The sequence below is a fragment of the Macaca thibetana genome, chromosome 7 (genome assembly GCF_024542745.1).
Source record: "Macaca thibetana thibetana isolate TM-01 chromosome 7, ASM2454274v1, whole genome shotgun sequence".
In the NCBI taxonomy this organism is placed as follows: domain Eukaryota; kingdom Metazoa; phylum Chordata; class Mammalia; order Primates; family Cercopithecidae; genus Macaca; species Macaca thibetana.
In genome coordinates, this window is record NC_065584.1 from 164,899,534 (window position 1) to 164,917,030 (window position 17,497).

At 43.9% G+C, this 17,497-nt stretch overlaps 1 protein-coding gene and 1 pseudogene across 1 annotated transcript in view; one reads left to right on the top strand and one right to left on the bottom strand.

The window, feature by feature from the left end:
• Positions 1-17,497, bottom strand: part of MTHFS (methenyltetrahydrofolate synthetase) — a 599,465-nt gene that overhangs the window by 61,295 nt on the left and 520,673 nt on the right. The window lies entirely within an intron of this gene.
• On the top strand, positions 13,810-14,856 carry LOC126959322 (transcription initiation factor TFIID subunit 4-like; annotated as a pseudogene).

The window sequence follows — 17,497 nt, forward strand, 5'->3', positions numbered from 1 at the left end:
GTTCGAGACCAGCCTGACCAACATGGAGAAACCCCGTCTCTACTAAAAATACAAAATTAGCTGGGCGTGGTGGCGCATGCCTACAGTCCCAGCTACTAGGGAGGCTGAGGCAGGAGAATTGCTTGAGCCTGGGAGGCGGAGGTTGTGGTGAGCCGAGATCATGCCATTGCACTCCAGCCTGGGCAACAAGAGTGAAACTCTGCCTCAAAAAAAAAAAAAAAAAAAAAAAGAAGAGCAGAAGAACAAGGCTTCCAAGCAGATTGCCTCTGCTGGCTGGGGTAGCCAGCTTTTATTCCCTTATTGGTCCCCGCCCATGTCCTGCTGTTTGGTTCATTTTACAGAGCACCGATTAGTCCATTTTACAGAGTGCTGATTGGTGCATTTTACAGAGTGCTGATTGGTGCATTTACAATCCTTTGGCTAGACACAGAGCACTGATTGGTGCGTTTAAAATCCTCTAGCAAGACAGAAAAGTTCTCCAGGTCCCCACTCGACCCAGGAAGTCCAGCTGGCTTCACCTCTCAATGGGTTAACATTAAAGAGGAAGTAAACCAAGTTAAAAATTCAGGAGAATTTCACAATGGAAAGAAAATCTGCATTGTGCTTGAAGAATAAGGAAAATTTTGGTAAGAGGAAGAGAAAAAAAGGTATGAACATCAAATGCCAAAGGACGTAAATGTTCATAAAGTTTCTGGGAAAAGCAAGTAAATCTAGGAAAAAGGCAAATTGGCATTGGACTGCCGAGGACTTCTAAGTATCTTGCTAATCCATTTTTATTCACCAGGCATGATAAGGACTTCTAATGGTTTTCAAAATTCAAACCTATCCTCAAGAGGAAAACAATTGGCCATTACTAAGGATATTCAGAGAAATGTGCCATAGACTTAAAAATAAAAAATCCATGATGCTTCCATTGCTAAAGATCTCTCCCACACTAAAGCTTAGCACTTTGTCTTGAAGGTATCTTATGCTCCCACGGAGACCGCAACAGAATTAAAAGAATACTTAGAATTCAGATAACTTTTTTACTTCTTTGTAACATCCCCTGCCACAGGAACATGTGGCAGTCTTCTGAAGGTTATTTCCACAATTTTTTCCAGTAGTCCATATCATCCAAAAACACCTCTATTAGAAAATCCTTCCTTCTACTAAATCAAAATTTGCCTGCCTCTAATTTACACCTATTAGTGTAATGATGAGGAGTTATATAAGTAATAATCCTTATTACAGTCCTTCAAATATTCAAAAAGTTCTCTTCCCAAGCTAAATAGGCTTAATAAAACAAGATCAAACGTTCTTCATTAGACATGACTTTTAGGTTTGGTGTGAATCTCAATTGCACTTTATTAGCTCTGCGACTTTGGGTTTAGCTTCTTTTACTGTAAAATGGGGATAACATGACACATTCTACCACATGGATGCACTGTGAAGACATTATGCTAAATAAGCCAGACACAAAAAAACAAATATTGTATGATTCTATTTATATGAGGTACCTAGAGTGGTCAAAATCATAGACACAGAAAATAGAATGGTAGTTGCCAGGGGCTGGGGGCCATGGGAACAGGCAATTGTTGTTTAATGGGTACACAGTTTCAATTGAGGAAGATGAAAGTTCTAGAGATGGATGGTGGTGACGATTGCACAACAAAGTGAATGTATTTAATGCCACTTAACTGTACACTTAAAAATGATTAACATGTTAAATTTTGTTATGTACATTTTACAATAAAAAAAGAATAGTAAGTATGACAAAATTGTACACTTTAAATGATTTAACATGTGTAAAGAAGCTGGGTATAATGGCTCACGCCTGTAATCCCAACACTTTGGGAGGTTGAAGCAGGTGAATCACTTGAGCACAGGAGTTCAAGACCAGCCTGGGCAACATAGTGAGACCTTGTCTCTACAAAACAGAAAAAATAAATTAGCCAAGCGTGGTGTAATACACCTGTGATCCTAGCTACTCAAGAGGCTGAGGTAACACAATTACTCAAGCCTGGGAGGTCAAAGCTGCAGTGAGCTGTGGATTCCACCATTGCACTCCAGCCTGGGTAACAGAGTGAGTCTCTATCTCAATTTAAAAAAAAAAAAAAAGTGTGTGGCCAGGTGCGGTGGTTCACGCCTGTAATCTTAGCACTTTCTGAGGCCAAGGCGGGTGGACTGACTGAGCTCAGGAGTTTAAGACCAACCTGGGCAACACAGTGAAACCTCTTCTCTACTAAAATACTAAAAATTAGCCAGGCGTGGCGGCATGTGCCTGTAATCCCAGCTACTCAGGAGGCTGAGGCAGGAGAATCGCTTGAACTTGGGAGGTGGAGGTTGCAGTGAGCCGAGATCACACCACTGCACTCCAGCCTGGGCGAAAGAGCAAGACTCTGTCTTAAAAACACACACACACACACACACACACACACACACACAAAACATAAAATGCCTTACACTAAGTGTCCCCAACCCCCAGGCCGTGGACCAGTAACAGTCAGCAGCCTGTTAGGAACCAGGCCACATTGCAGGGTGAGTGGCTGGGCAAGTGAGCAAAGCTTCATCTGTATTTACGGCCAATCCCCATTGCTTGCATTACCGCCTGAGTTCCACCTCTTCAGGTCAGCGGTGGCATTAGATTCTCATAGCAGCGTGAGCCCTATTGTGAATTGCGCACACAAGGGATCTAGGTTGGGCACTCCTTGTGGGAGTCTAATGCCTGATGATCTGTTACAGTCTCCCATCAATCCCAGAAGGGACCATCTAGTTGCAGGAAAACAAGATCAGGGCCCTCGCTGATTCTACATTGTGCTGAGCGGTATAATTATTTCATTATATATTACACTGTAATACTAACAGAAATAAAGTGCACAATAAATATAATGCATTTGAATCATCCTGAAATCAACCCCCATCTGCCACCCTCAGTCCGTGGAAAAATTGTCTTCTGCGAAACCAGTTCCTGGTGCCAAAAAGGTTGGGGACTGCTACTTACACAACACTTGTCCTATAAAACATGGACACACAATAGTGACTATAATAGACTATTACCAACTATGGGGCCTTGCTTAGCTAAATTCTATTTTTTAAGAATGTAAGAACTAGGCCGGGCGCGGTGGCTCAAGCCTGTAATCCCAGCACATTGGGAGGCCGAGACAGGCGGATCACGAGGTCAGGAGATCGAGAGCATCCTGGCTAACACGGTGAAACCCCGTCTCTACTAAAAAATACAAAAAACTAGCCGGGCGAGGTGGCGGGCGCCTGTACTCCCAGCTACTCGGGAGGCTGAGGCAGGAGAATGGCGTAAACCCGGGAGGCGGAGCTTGCAGTGAGCTGAGATCCGGCCACTGCACTTCAGCCCGGGCGACAGAGCGAGACTCCGTCTCAAAAAAAAAAAAAAAAGAATGTAAGAACTTGCATTATCGTGTCTCTCAGTGTTCCCAACACTGTGCTGCACACAGGTACTCTGAGAATTCGTTCCATTAAAGAAAAAATTTTAAAGCCATTTTAGGATGACTGGAAAACCACTGCAAACAAGGGAATAGAGGGCCAGACATGGTGGCTCATGCCTGTAATCCTAACACTTTGGGAGGCTAAGATGAGCAGACTGCTTGAGCCCGGGAGTTTGAAACCAGCCTCGGCAACATAGCAAGACCCCATCTTTAAAAAAAAAAAAAAAAAGTTGATTAATCTAACACACACACATAAAGAAACCACATTACTTTAAAGTAACATCTTCTTGGTACAGAAGAGTCTAGAACACAAAACTTCCCAAGATGTTAGTGTGTTAATCAGTGAATGACTGCCAAACTATTCAGATAAGTGGTGATAAGTACACAAATTGCTTTATTAACTTAGGCTTATCAAATTAAATTACAGGCAAATTTTACCAATGGCCCTCTACAAAAAGCATACATAAACAAAGAAGTCATGTAATAAATAAACTCTCAGCAGTGAAGAGTCACAAGTGACAAAAAAGAATAAAAACCACAGAGCTACCTGTCTCTGAATTGGGACATTTATCAACAAAGGTTATTGATGAGAAGTCAGTATGAGTTTAAAGCATCTTCATAAACTTAAGATAAAATTGATCCAGTGAGCCAGGATGTAGCTTGACATGGGTTCAGGCATATCACTCCCAGTGATGGAAAGGAACAGAAATTTTATCACTAATATCATGGTGAACATTGGCAGGATCAAAAGTCTGGATAAAAGGAAATATGAGAATTTCTCAAGAGAAAATATAAGCAGTGTCTAGAAAGTCCAGACCAAACTGATTCCTTGCAAAATTCAAAATTAGATTAAAAAAATGTTTGGAAGTTAGTAAAAGAAAAGTGAATACATGAAATCCTAGCTAGAAGATTCACCATGAACAAGTTCAACCAAATCAACTGCAATGGTTATTTTCATAGCTTAGTAATGTAGTATTCTTCGCTGTAGGTGAGAATATTGTAGGCACAGTATAGCTTAATTATAGTACGGCATTTGACAAAATCTTTCCTAATATCCACACAAAATGTCATATGGGCCTGACAATAATAGATAGAACAATGCCGGGCGCGGTGGCTCAAGCCTGTAATCCCAGCACTTTGGGAGGCCGAGACCGGTGGATCACGAGGTCAGGAGATCGGGACCATCCTGGCTAACCCGGTGAAACCCCGTCTCTACTAAAAAATACAAAAAACTAGCCGGCGAGGTGGCGGGCGCCTGTAGTACCGGCTACTCGGGAGGCTGAGGCAGGAGAATGGCGTGAACCCGGGAGGCGGAGCTTGCAGTGAGCTGAGATCCGGCCACTGCACTCCAGCCTGGCCGACAGAGTGAGACTCCATCTCAAAAAAAAAAAAAAAGATAGAACTAGTAGTTATTGAACAACCATAATGTGTGCTGATTAATGTACTGGTGTTAATCTGAAGTGAGTCTAGTTGACTTGCACACTTCTGAGTAATTTATTCTGTCAATATTTTTATAAACAATTTGAATGAAGACATAGTAGGTATGCCTACCAAATATAAAGATGACCAAATAGAAAGTGTAATATTAAATGTCTAAAAACTAACAAAAGGAAATTTAAAAGCCTTATATTTAAGCACACCTAAAAAAAATAAATAATAAAAATAAAAGCCTTATATCTAAGCTTAAAAAAAAATCCACTTCACAAAAACAGGATTAGGGAGACTCAGTTTAACATCTTATATATAAAACATTTTGGAGAGAAGTTGATACTTCTGGTTCATATTAAGCGTAAGTAACAGAAGTTGAAACTGTTAATAAAATATTTGATTAAAAAAAAAAAAAAAACAGCATTTGGCTCATTCCCACCACACACTCTGGTCAAATATCATCTAAAATGTTGGGTATAATGTATAATGACAATGATCAATTAAGGGTTAATTAAGAAAAAAATAACCATGGTTGAAGGATCAGAGTATTACATTATCTAAGAAATGGTTAAACTAACTGGGATTATTTACTCTGAAGAAGAGAAGGGAATGCCCACCATGTATGGCAGGCAGTAAGAGTCAGCAGTGACAGGACAGTAGTCTTCAAATATGTGAAGGGGCCATTCATGTGAAAACGGGATCATACTTGGAAAAAGCAAAATACAGTGAGAACAGCATAGGCTACGATGTATAAAGACCGAGATTCAAATCCTGGTGCCATTATTTACTGTGTGTCACTTGGCTTGGAGAGAGATTGGTGCCCTTACCTAGAAAATGATACCTACCTCATAAATGTATAAAAATTAGAAGCAAAAAATATTTATAAGCTGCCTGACACAGACTGACACACTGTGATGCACAGTGATGTTAGTTCTCGTCCCTAGACCTTTCTGTTATTCTAGAACAGTGTTTTCAAAGTGAGAATTGAAACTCATTAATGGGTCACAAAATCACTTAGCTGGAAAGTAACCAGCATTTTTTTCTAATGAAACAGAATAGAAGGAAAATATTAGAGCACACCATTTGTGGTAAATGTAATCATAATTTTGTGAAACTTCTGTTTCAGTTATTCATATACCTGTGAATAGATTATGAGTTAAAATATATTTCTTATCATGAAGTTGGATCCAATAAAAAAAAGTCTGAAAATGACCACTGCAGAGTACTATTTTTATGTGTGTTCTATAAGATACTAGTTCCTTGGGAGCTCAAATAGATTTAGGAACAAACCATACTCCTTAGAGATTTACTATGTTCAGTATACATTAGCATCTCCAAGAGCCCAGCATTAAAGAAACCTGTTATCTTTGTTGAATCCAGTTTTTCCCACATTTATTCAACCCCAGAACCCACCCACTTTTTTTTTTCCTACATGGTATTTATTGACATCTTCAGAACAAGCACTTTGTGGCATGTACACTCCAGAGGAAACATTCTTCTAGATAAAAAGAACATGCAATGGCTAGAAGTTACAAAAGGTAGATTTTTAGCTTGCTAAGAAAGAAAAAAATCTCGACTTTGAATCTTCCTGCCACTGATATCCACCCCCAATAACTTTTACCCTACACACATGCCCCAATGCATTTTACATGTGGTTTATCCAACTTTCAATTCACACAAATGTTCTCAGAAAAAGTGTAGGACATCTATAATATCTAGATATGAAGCCAGGATCAAAGCAATAAGCAGGAATCATCTGGTCAAAAGAAACTCCTGGCACAGTATTTAGGAAGACTTGACAAAGCTTAACAAAGCTCATGCTCAGGAACCAAAGCAGCTCAAGACTTAATCGGCTTCTCCAAGTGGACTCAATGTGTTCTAATAATACATAATATAAAATGGGCTTGTTATAAGTGAAATGTTTATTTAGAAACAGAATGCTTGCTCCTCAGTACTGCAAGGAAAAATCAGCATTTAGATTAAAAGTTTTTTCAGCAAGGCAATTTTACTTTCTGCAGAAAGGGTGCTCCTTGCAGATGAAACAATGGCGACAGCACACCCGAACAAAGGAGGGAAGCAATTTTTATCCCTTGTGCAGCTTGTCCCTGCTACTGTGTCCTGTCTCCATTGGCTGGAGCTGGACCTCACAATTTAAATTAAAACCAACTGGCTAATAACTTAAAACTTTCCTAAATAGGGAAAGGCAATAGAGAACAAAGGAAAAGGGGAAGTTACTTGCGAAAGTACTTAGAAAAGTAATATTTCCAAATAAGGAAGGGGCATAGGCTGTGAGCTGGAATGTGCCTGAGAGCATGTCCAGCACAAATATCTTGGTTAAAGTATAAGGACATAGAATATACTTATTCCCTTATATCTAACAGCTACATAGGATAGGGCTTAACAAAGAGTTTTTAGCACAAAGCAAAGAAGGCTTGAAGGAAGTTAGTCTTTAAGAGAAACTATTATTTCTAACACTTACAATTTATTCTTTAACAAGAAGGGAAACTTTGAAGAGGAAACTTTTTACTTTCTACAATTCTCTCCTCTTGATTTTATATTTTTCTTTAAACCTTTTTTTTTTTTTTTTTAACGTGTTTTGGCTTAGTTGTTTTGCTTGAGTTTTTAAAAGAAAAAGTTTCCTGATTGATGAAATGTGAGGGTAAAAGGGATAGCCAATCGAACTAGAGCACAAGTACTGCTTTAATTACTTGGCAGAGTGTCCAGCAAAGGTCCTTTATAATACTACCATACATCTGCTTGGGGATGAGTAAGGGTGGACTGATGGGTCAGCTTTTGGAAGTGCCTGACCTTACTGCAGCCTGGTAAGTCTCCAAGGAATGCCAAATGTTCCCCTTGTCATTGGAGACAAGAGATAAAATTGGTCTTGGAAGATGGAGGCTGAATGACCCTTGAGGACTGACCCCCACAGTACTGCACTTTAGGAAATAGCAGAGAGAGTCTGGCACAGTTTACTATCCTAGGCTGTAGGATCTTGAAAAAGAGCTACCATGCAGTCCATGTCTTGTCGATTAGAGGACCATCTGAGTGGAAAGGAGACAACCTGAGCTTCTGGGCTACCATGTGCACAAGCATAATAATTGCTTTTATTTACAGGGCAGAGGGAAAATTTAATCCATTTTAGCTAGGCATCTACATCCTGATAGCCTGTCTTAATTGCTATGGCTTGCCTTAGATATTTTATTTCTACTACAGAGACTTTGGTTTTGTCGCTATGTTTGGGAGAAGTGATTGATGGAGAGGTTGAAGGAGCAATAAAGCGTATTTTAAAAATTCCTTTAGGATCCTTTCCTGAAATGTCAGTTTCCATATTATAAATACGACTTAATGAAAGGGAGGAGTTTTCAGATGTTGCAACAGTAAGCTGTATAGGATTACATTGGTTATGTTGACAGCTAGAAAGAGCAACTCTTGGTGAAATGGATATACAGTTTTAAGGACAAAGACCTCTGGAAGCAGTCCACCTTAGACTTTTAGTGTTCTATAGGATATTAGATCAAACAGAATATAGAGATTTTGTTTTAGAGGGACAAGAGTCCAGTTCCTACAACTTATATAGCTACTATTCTCTGGATTATTAGTATCCTTACAGGAACTTACATCTTTCTAAACTAAAGAAGTCCAAGAGGGACAGAGATATTTTTCTGAAGTAGTAAGCTGTCTTTGGTTATTTAAATCTTCACAAGATATAACTAAACAGGCATCACAAGTAATAACTTCAGGTGAGTTAGATCTAGTTACATGAATAATAACATGGGGAATAAAGGGAAGAAAAAGATAAAGCTTCTCTTAGCCTTAATTTGGTAGTGCTTGACCTTGGAACAATGGCTCATGATTTTGAAGGTGATGACGCTTTCTTGACTCGGGTATGATATGTCCATCCTTTTTCTGCTGTGTGAACAGCAGTCTCCGTGGTTAGCAGCACAAGGTAGGGTCCTTCCCAGGCTGGCTCGAGTTTTTCTTCTTTCTATCCTTTGATGAGGACGTGCTCCCCAGGCTGCTGCTTGTGTACTGGAAATTCTAGGGGTGGTACCTGTGCTAAAAGATTTTTAGTTTGGAGAGAAGGGAAAGTGGAAGATAAACTAAGTATATAATTTCTGAGAAACTGATCTTTTGTTTTAAATGTGGGGGCATCAGCAGTGGAATGTAAGGTATCTTTTTTACTTTACAGTCCCTACTGCCTTTTTGCTAAGAAATTTCTTTTTCCTTATTTTTACTTATGTTGTTTCTGAGGGACCCTTTGGGGCTCCTTATTTTGTCAGAACTTTGCATATCCTGGGGCGTGAGGCACCAGCATGACGCTTCCCTCTCCATTCCAGCTCAGCACTGCCTAGGGCACGCTGCAGCCCCACCCCCTCTTAAGGTCTTGGCCTCCCTGTGGCCCTCACCGCTCCCACGCATTGGGGCCTTGGGTATGAGGGGCCTTGTGATTCACCCGACCACCCCTGGACCTTGCTCCTGCCCGAGCCCCTGCCATCTGGCCCCTGGCCTTGGGTTGGGCTGGGCTGGCTAACGGCTGCAGCGGCCCCCTCCCCTGCACAGCAAATATCTGTCTGTGGTTAGGTCCTCCAGCCAGCTCCCACTACAGCCTCTCTAGGAGCTGCTGGAGGTGGAAACTCGTTGGCATTAAGCCTGAGCTTAGAGGGGCCCGGCCTAGGTTCTTTGATGCAGTTGGAACAAGATTTTTTTTTTTTTAATAAGGTGTTCAGATAATATTTCTTTTTGGTTTAGTAATATTCCTTTTCCTTTTGAATTTTTTAGCACCTTTTTATAACCTTTTAATGTAGGTAAAAATACATATTCTTATGCCTCCTTATTTACTACAAGTATATTTTACTTTCCCTACATACTCTGCACATAAACTGTTTAATTTTACATTCAAGATGCCTACTTTTAAATTATACAATATTTCTTGCATAAATTATCTTTTATAACTTTTTTGCAACTTTCACAATCACTGACATGCCTCAACTTTTTGACTACCTTTTGCCCTATTTCTCTCCCCAGTCTTACCTTCTGTGTCTTTCTCTGATCTCTGTCTCTTTCAAGTCTTTCACTTATTCTCTCCCTCTCTCTCTCTCTCATTTGGGCTCTTTTTCTGTCATCCCGTTTCCTCTTTCTCTTACACTTAGTCTTCCGCGCTGGGTGGGATCTGCGTGGCCACACAGTCCGGGCCCCGGCCACCGCCAGCCTAGAAGCTCGGGAGGTGCCTGCCCCAAGTTGCATGAGTCATGCCCCTTCGCCTCCTTTGTTCTCCTCCTGGGGTCCGATCCCCACCCTCTTCTTCCACGCAGAGCCAGGCTGGGGAGAGGGACCCACCCTCTGGCGCGCCTAGCTGCCTGGCTGCGTGGCACAGGCTCCTGGCCCCAATGCCCTCATACTCCCCCACTCGGCTCCAACTTGCAGGCGTCCATGGCCAGCCAGCCTCCGAGAGTGGTGAGACACACCCGAGCAGCGAGCAGCGCACAAGGCGCGGGGCTCAGGGACCGGCAGGCTGGGTGGCTCTGGCTGTGCGGGAAGAGAGTGTCCCAGCCACCGCTGCTCTGCCAGGTGCCGGCGATCTGCAACAATGTGGAGCCATACTCACCACTCTCACTTTCTCTCTGACTTCCTTTCCTAGTTTCTCTTTCCTCTCTGCTGGTCCTTCCCTTGCCTCTTTCTTCTCCCAAGAAGAGGGGAAAGGGAAGTTATGAACATTTTTCATATGACCGGAAGTTTGTGTGAGGTTCAATCTCCCCCAACGGGGATTTTTCACCTCTTTTTAACCTCCAAGACACCTCAACTAAGGAATACTTCACCCCCCAGGCCTCCCTGTGGCTTTTCTTTCCTTAGTCCTGACTATGGAATGCTTTACCTTGATATGTACCAACCAAAGAGCGCTTCACCACCCCGTGGCTTCTTTTTCCTTAGTCCTGACCACCAAGGAAATATTTTACTGGCTCCCATGGCGTTTCCTTCCTTGGTCTGTGCAGAGTTGCCTGGTCCACATGGTATGTGAGGATCTTTTACTCCAGGTCACCAGCGGTTTCTTTCCGCATTGCTGAGACTCCAGTTTATTTGTCACACCTGGTGGGTCTCGATTCCTTAGCTGGAGGCCTCAGTAACAAGGCAGTGGGGCACCTTCCTCGTGAGAGAGGACCAGAGACCACCACCCGCCCCCCACCCCCGCCCCGCCCCCGGAGGAGAATGGCTCCCCATACAGGCCACCACCATTGCTATAAGTAAAATGTTTATTTAGAAACAGAATGCTTGCTCCTCAGTACTGCAAGGAAAAATCAGCATTTAGATTAAAAGTTTTTTCAGCAAGGCAATTTTACTTTCTGCAGAAAGGGTGCTCCTCACAGATGAAACAATGGTGACTACACACCCGAACAAAGGAGGGAAGCAGTTTTTATTCCTTATGTAGCTTGTCCCTGCTACTGTGTCCTGTCTCCATTGGCTGGAGCTGGACCTCACAATTTAAATTAAACTCTACTGGCTAATAACTTAAAACTTTCCTAAATAGGGAAAGGCAATAGAGAACAAAGGAAAAAAGGAAGTTGCTTGCGAAAGGACTTAGAAAAGTAGTAATATTTCCAAATAAGGAAGGGGCATAGGCTGCGAGCTGGAACGTGCCTGAGAGCATGTCCAGCACAAATATCTTGGTTAAAGTACAAGGACATAGAATATACTTATTCCCTTATATCTAACAGCTACATAGGACAGGGCTTAACAAAGAGTTTTAAGGAGAGGAGGCTTGAAGGAAGTTAGTCTTTAAAGGAAACTATTATTTCTCACTTAACATTTATTCTTTAACAAGAAAGGAAATTTCGAAAAGGAAACTTTTTACTTTCTACAGGCTGATGAGTGCAGTTAATCCTCATTGTTATGAGCATCACTATTATCATCACTTGCAAGAGCCATGTGACAATATTTAGATGATTCTGGGTTCTTTTAAAGTACATACATACTCAGGATTCCTTTGGGAGGATGCAATTTCACATTTATATGAAAAACTGTCACTACCATACTCAGCTCTAATAATATTTGATATCACTTGGTAATAAAGGTTTGTCGGCTAGGCACAGTGGCTCACGCAGCACTTTGGGAGGCCAAGGCAGGCAGATCACGAGGTCTGGAGTTCAAGACCAGCCTGGCCAGTATGGTGAAACCCCATATCTACTAAAAATACAAAAATTATCTGGGCATGGTAGTGGGCATGCTACTTGGGAGGCTGGGGCAGAAGAATTGCTTGAACCCAGGAGGCAGAGGTTGCAGTGAGCTGAGATCATGCCACTGCACTCCAGCCTGGGTAACAGAGCCAGACTCTGTCTCAAAAAAAAAAGGTAAATAAAAAATAAAGGTTTGTCATCATATACTCAAAAGTACTTCTGTTATTCAAATCTTCCTAACTGGGAGTTAGAACTATCTCTGATTCTGTTCTTGTAGTTGTCAGAGCATAAAATGCCCTTCCCACTCTTTCCTCATTTCCAGACTCCAAAGCCATCTCCTCCTCAAAGTTTGGCCCATCTACTTTGGACTACTGTTTTCTTACTGAGCACTGACAGTACCTTTTGTTCTCTCTCTCTTTTGGTAATATCTCTCTTTTGGTAATTCACTATACACTTTCTAGTTTATTTAACTGCATAAAACTTAGTTCTCCACAAGACTATAACTGCCTTATGAACAGAGATCAACACCTGAGAATCTTCAGAGTCTCCTACTACATCATGTAAGAGCTCACTAAATGTTTGATTTAAATAACTAGGCTTAAGAATAATATATTGGCCGGGCGCGGTGGTTCAAGCCTGTAATCCCAGCACTTTGGGAGGCCAAGGCAGGAGGATCACGAGGTCAGGAGATCAAGAACATCCTGGCTAACATGGTGAAACCCCATCTCTTCTAAAAATACAAAAACAAAAAATTAGCCGGGCGTGGTGGCGGGCTCCTGTAGTCCCAGCTACTCGGGAGGTTGAGGCAGGAGAATGGTGTGAACCTGGGAGGCGGAGCTTGCAGTGAGCCGAGATCGCACCACTGCACTCCAGCCTGGGCGACAGAGCAAGACTCTGTCTCAAAATAATAATAATAATAATAATAATAATAATAATAATAATAATAAAACAGCAGCTAGTTTTGGAGAGTTTACTATATGCCACATCCAGTGCTAAATGCATACGTGGATTATCTTACTAAATTTTCTGAACTCTATAGAGTAAGTGCTATTATTTGAGAAAGAAAGTGAGGCTCAGAATAACTTGCTCAGGGTCATACAGCTAGTAAGTGGCAAAACCAGGGCCTGAATCTAGCAAAGCTCTTAACTACCTCAGAACACTGCACAGTTCCAGCCCTGCTATACTATAGTCCACGAATGATTTCTATTTCACTAAGTTAGCAGTTTGAATTTCAGCTGAGCAGAGACATTTTAGCTAAAAAGTAAAATTTTTAAAAGGATGAATTAAGAGAATTTCCCACAGACATCTTTATAATAAAACGAGGGGAAAAGCCTCCCATGTCCTATTTATGAAAGTGATATTAAGGTGTGGGTCACAATTTCGTCAAGAAGTGGCTTATGACAATACAGCTTTGGTTTAGATACTTAAATAGGACTCTTTCTCTGCCCCTAGGAGGACGTGGAAATGAAGGATGGATGTGATAACTGTCAATTCAGAACTCTGCAAAATGCCAGACTCAATTCTTGTTTTAAGAAGAGCCAGGGCTCTTGTTCCACCCTGGATTCTTCACACAAAACAGCACCATCCTCTGACCTCTTCACAGAGCAAGCTTTACCTCACTACCCAAAGGGGAGTGCTGATCCACATGGTCTCCCCATCCCCGCTAGAAACTGATCCCAAACACCAGCCGCTGCACAGACGTAGGCTACTTTGGTCTGCAACCCCCGAACTTGGTAATACCTCATCAACCCGACCCCTCCCCAACATTCAAAATGCCCGGACCACCATCCGAAAGCCAGTCTCTTATACAAAGGAGAATCCCTGCCTACAAAGTAGTTTTCCACCTCCGACTCCTCCCCACAGCGAACAGCCCTTCTGGATCCAACTAACCCACCGACCCCAACAGGGCCCAGCACCCACAGGGTTCACAATCCAGAGGAGCTACAAGCCCTGTTACTCGCAAGTCTCGAGCGTCCAACTCCAACTGACCTTCCCTCTGCCAGAGCAAGAACACCACGAGTACCCGCCGAGAGCGAACCTGGCTACACAAAGCCAGGCGCCCGACCAGAGGGACCCTCGGGGATGCCCTCCGCCCCCGGGGCTTCCCCGACCAGCCCCGCCGGGCGCCCCGCGCTCACCAGCTCTCCTCCCCCTCCTCCCAGCCTGACAGACGCTCCAGCTAGTCCAGCAAGCCGCCCTCCCCCGCCGCCAGCAAGAAGGTGGCGTCCCGCAGCTTCTGGTTACTCTTCCGCCTCGGGTACATACGGCCCCGCCGCACGACTCGGCGCTGAGGCCCAAGGGGAAGCCCCGAGGGGACCCCGCGCGGTAGGAGGGAGTGGAGGCGCTGGCGAACCACCCTGCCGGGCCGATGGAGCCGGGGCCCCGCACAGCGCGAGCGGCTCCTCAGCTGTTCATGCTGCTTCCCCAGCTTCTTCACCGGCTCCTGCAGCTTCCGCACCTCTTGGTCCGCGTTCACGTTGGAGTTAACGTCCTCCATCCCGGCCCGGCTGCCTCCGTCGCCCGCCGCCCACTCGCTCTCGCAGCAACAGGGAAAGAGCCGGAGGAAAGAGGCGTCCCCGCTGCTCACTCCAGCCGAAGCGCCCGCATGTAGCAGGACCAGGCCCCGCCGCCAGGGTCCCCCCAGCGCGGGTCCCGAAGTGCAGCTGGCGCCAGCCGAACCGCCTCCTCGGCGCCGGTCCGGGGTTCAGGGAGGGAGCACCAGTATCTGGCCTCTGCCGCCATCGTCCCTCCGCCCCCCGAGGGTCGCCCCTGTAAGTGACCTCAAAGCGTCGGGGGTGGGCGTGGCCGCCGGCGGGCGTTGAGAGAACCCGGCGCAGAGAGGATCACCGAGCTCCCGACAGGGCGGGGCCAGGTGTGTGAGGGGCGGGGATTGGGCCAGGAGGGGCGTGTCCGGACTGCTGGCTGAAGTGGCGCGCTACTGGACGCGCGACTGAAAGTCCCTGCGGTCCCGGAGGCGAGCAGAAGGTATGCCGCGAGCCGGGCCGAGGTGGTGAACATGGTCGGCTTGTGGTTCCCACGGACCAGTCCCGCCCGACTCCGGGCCAGATCTCGAGTGGGCACTCAACGGGGTCCGGGGAGAGACAGTTAACTTTGTTCAGCAAATATTTAACCGATGCCTACTTTTAATTAGAGATTGTCTCCGCTGGCGGGAGCCTCAGAGACAGCCTGTGTCCTCTTTCTTCACCTGAAAGAAACCCAAATTTCAGACAATTAAGAGAGGTCTAAGTTAAAAATAATAAATATAATTTCTTCCTACTGGCCAGATACCATGCTAAGCCCTTTTTTTAATTTTTATTTTTTATTTTTGTCGCCCAGGCTGGAGTGCAATGGCGCGATCTTGGCCAGTTGGATCGAGTATTTTCCTAGCTATACAGACCTAGTCAAAGAACGTATTTGTTTGCCAACGTAATTGTCAAGTAATATATATTATCTATATAATGGACATCTAAAAATCATTGCTGTTTCTGACCAGTCTAAACTTGTTGCCAGAGGGTTGAAAATCATGACTACTGGCCAGTCACGGTGCCTCACGCCTGTCTGTAATCCCAGCACTTTGGGAGGCCGAGGTGGGCAGATCACGAGGTCAGTAGATAGAAACCATCCTGGCCAACATGGTGAAACCCCCTCTCTACTAAAAATACAAAAATTAGCTGGGCGTGGTCGCACACACCTGTAGTCCCAGCTACTCAGGAGGCTGAGGCAGGAGAATCCCTTGAACCCAGAAGACAGAGGTTGTAGTGAGCTGAGATTGCGCCACTGCACTCCAGCCTGGGGACAGAGTGAGACTCCGTCTCAAAAGAAAAAAAAAGACTACTTCATGTATAGAAGTTTTCACTGGCATTTAATGCTTTGTGAAATAGATTCCAACTAGTCAGTGTCTGTAAGGAGAACCCTTCCAATATACTCCTTGAAAAGAATAGTTCACTGGACATATGAAGTTAGCACTAACGTTTGGAGCAAGAAGAGCTTGTTGTAGTGTGGAACAATGAATTAAGAATCAGAAAGCCTGATGTTGGGTTCTAGCTGTAGCATAAATGTGCTTGACCCTGATCACTGGTCTCTTAATCTCTGGTCCTTAACTTACTTTAGAATATGTGAGTTGGAGGATCTCCAATATTTCTTCCAGGACCAAAAAGTAAAGGATTCTGATGAGTCCTCATGGTTGCAAAACATAAGAGTAAATATACTTAAATATATAGAGAAGTTCATAGTAGATAGATATACTTGGATTTTTTAATTCAGTTGCCTTACTCAATATGTTACCTTTTTCACTCGATAAATATTGAGCTTCTACCATGTGGCAGGCACCAGTCTAGGTATTTGGATGTTTAATAGGCCTTGTAAGTACAAGACAACTTTCATGGGGTTTTTTTTGTTTTGTTTTTTTGGGGGTGGGGACAGAGTCTCACTCTATTGCTAGACTGGAGTGCAGTGGTGCGATCTCGGCTCACTGCAACCTCCAACTCCCAGGTTCAAGCTATCCTTCTGTCTCAGCCTCCCGAGTAGCTGGGATTACAGGCACGCATCACCACGCCTGGCTAATTTGTATTTTTAGTAGAGATGGGGTTTCACCATGTTGCCCAGGATGGTCTTGATCTCCTGATCTCGTGATCTGCCCGCCTTGGCCTCCCAAAGTGCTGGGATTACAGGCGTGAGTCACCGTGCCTGGTGACAACTTTCAACTCAAACCCACAGGCACACACACCCTCAAGTCTGCTGGTCCTGTAGTTTTCACCATTCCAGTAAATGGCAGCTCTTTTCTTCTAGAAAAGAGCTTTTATGGCCTTCCAAAGTGTTGGGATTACAGGTGTGAGCCACTGCGCCCGACGTACCAAATCCATTCTTTAAGCAAGTCATGCTGGCTCTGCATTCAAAATATGTCTGATTATTTCCCAGTACCCCCACTGCTGCAACTGTAATTCAAATCACCATCTTCTCTTGCCTAGATTACAGTGGTACTGTTTTAATGAGCTATTCCACTTTGCTACTTACAGTCTCTTGTGTACACGGCAACCAGATGATCCTTTGTGTACGTCACATCAGGTTACTCTCCTGCTCAGAATCCTCCAGTTGCTTCCCAGTGTATTTCAGAGCCTTTTCCCTGGCCTATAAGGCTCTAGATACTTGGCATCTTCCGCAAGTATCTCATTAAACCACCCTTCCCCTTCTCACTGTATCACACTGGCCTTCCCGACGTTCTTCAAACAAGCCAAGCGTGTTTCTATTTTAGGAACTTTGCACTTGCTTTTCCATCTATCTAGCATCTATTCTTCCTCCACGTTGTCAGGTGACTGACTCCCTCACTTCATTCAGGTCTCTGCTCAAATATCACCTAAGTTCACTATCCTCGTTATGCTGATTCTCCATAAAATAGCATCCCTATACCCCATCCTCTTAATCCTGTTCATTTTTCCTCAGACACATCTTTCTTTCTTTCTTTCT